The sequence below is a fragment of the Sciurus vulgaris genome (genome assembly GCF_902686455.1).
Source record: "Sciurus vulgaris genome assembly, chromosome: 7".
NCBI classification, from domain to species: Eukaryota; Metazoa; Chordata; class Mammalia; order Rodentia; family Sciuridae; genus Sciurus; species Sciurus vulgaris.
Window position 1 is genome coordinate 139,657,950 of NC_136467.1, and position 2,567 is coordinate 139,660,516.

Here is a 2,567-nt window from a genome sequence, read left to right on the forward strand (position 1 = left end):
TTTCCGCTGAGTCACGTCCCCAGCCCTTTTTATATTTTAAGACAGTCTTGCTGAGTTGTTTAGGGCCTCACTAAGTTGCTGAGGCTGGCTTTGAACTCTTGAAACTCCTGCCTCAGCCTCCTGAGCTGTTGGGATTATAGGCGTGCGCCACCATATCCACCTTGCAACTGCTCTTAATGCCGTTGAATTATCAGCAAAATGGTTAAAACGATGAGGTTTTGTTTTGCTTCTGATACTGGGGATTGAATCCCTGGGGTCCTTTACCACTGAGCCACATCTCCAGCCCTTTTTATTTTTTTATTTAGAGACAGGGTCTCACTAAGTTGCTTAGGGCCTCTAAGTTGCTGAGACTGGCCTCGAACTTGTGAGCCTCTTGTCTCAGCCTTGAGTTGTTGGGATTATACTGCACCTGGCTAAATGATGAGTTTTAACGTATGAATACTCTATCACAACAAGAAAAAGAGTATAAGCAAGAACGAGAAAAGAGTATAAACTACAGACTAGAAAAGGATACTGTTATGGGGCGCAACTTAAGAACAGACCGATCACCACTGAGAAGTCCAGATTTGAGAGTCTTTATTAAGCCGGCCGACTGACTGTCTCATACAATGCCCCCAAAAAATGGCTATTGGGAGAACAGCCCCGACCACAGGGTTGTAGGGGTTCTTATACCAAAAATCACATCAATCATAAGTGTCTGTTGCTATGATTCAAAATTACAAACTAACATCATGAGATCATCGACAGAGGAGGAAGTGGGTCAAACTGACCCTTACCTAGGTACAAACTAAAGAATGGTTACTAACATCCACACAATCACTGTTTACATGGTACTTTGTTTAGGAGCAATAGGAATCAAAAGAGAGCAATTTTTTACTACATAGGAGTTGCCATCGTATATTATTAAACATGTCACACCAAGTAACTGATGATCGGTACAGAGGCGGGGTGTTCCCATGGGAGAAGCTTATTTCCTACATAACATGGAGTCTCAGAGCAAAATGGAGTCTGTTTAGTTATTTCCCTTAGAGTCTGGCCTAGAACATTCTCATGGAGTCAGATCTGTCAGCCCATCACAGGTACCTGTTACATTTTGGGTTCTATATTCATTCATTCACCTTGCCTGGAAGCACTAGGCTAGTGTACCATGGAACAGAGCCCTTTTCTCACATAGCAGTCTTATTACCAATTCCCCATAGCTCAATTTCCCACGGGGCAGAACAATAAGACCCAGATGTGCGAGGCAGGTAGATGCACTTTCACAGGGAAGAGTTCTAGAATTGTGGAGCTCAGACAGATGCTTCCGGCATGTCTGCCCTTCCCTCCCACTCTGGAGATGGAAGGTGAAAATTTGTAAACACAAATCCACCCCAGAAGGGCAGACTTTCTCTTCTCTGGTTTTTACAGCCCTTTGGAATGTAGGCAAATGACTCTGGATTTACCACTTTCTGGAGGAAAGGAGACTTTCTTTATCTTTGTAGCATGTCAGTATTTCTTGCTTGGAAAGGTCCAGAGGAGCTTCAGGCAAGATGATTCAACAACACAATGTTCACAATTTTATACCAAAAAAAAAAAAAAAAGAGAGAGAGATTAATACGTGATTATCTAGCTAACTGCTGTGAACAAACGAGGTGAAGATAAATAATCCTATCTAAAATTGGATAAGAGAATGTAAACAGGCAATTTATAAAAGATGTATTCCAAAAGATCAATAAGCATTTTTACACATTGCCAGACTTACTAGTAATTAGGGAAATTCAAATGAAAATGGGTATCACCCATGTATTGAAGTATTTCCCAACTCTAAAGAGAAAAAAACAGCTGGGCGTGGTGGCACATATCCATCGTTCCAGCTCCTTGGGAGGCTGAGGCAGAGGATCCTAAGTTCAATGTTAATGTGGGCTACTTAGTGATGGCCTGTTTCAAAATTTAAAATAAAAAAATGGGGCTCGGGGGCCTGGGGATGTAGTGCAGTGTTAGAGGGCTTGCCTAATATGCTTGAGGCCCTGGGTTCTGTCCCAGTGCCCCAAACTAAACAAATAATGAAATCTTACATGGTCAGGTTGTAAGAATTTATGAGGGAATTGAAAATTTGATCTACTTATATGAAATGTCAATAACAGACAAACCTATAAAGATAGACAGTGGGTCAGTGTTTGTCCAGGACTAGGGAGATTGTGGGGTGATGGGCAAGAAGGGCAAAGTGATGGCTAACTGAGTAGCATTTCTTTTGCGGGTAAGGAAAATATTCTACAATAGATATTGGTAATAGAGGTATAACTGTGGGTATCCAAAAAAAAAAAAAAAAACACTGGGCTATACTTTTTTTTTCTTTTTTTACACTGGGGATTGAACACAGGGGTGCTTTAACACTGAGCCACATCCCCAGTCCTTTTTGTTTTTTGAGACTGGATTTCACTAAATTGCTTAGGACCTTGCTAAATTGCTGGCTTTCAACTTGTGGTTGTCCTGCCTCAGACTCCCTAGTCGCTTGGATTACAAGTGGGCATCATTGCGCCCACTGGACTATACAATTTCAAAGGGTGAATTGTATAATATATAAATTA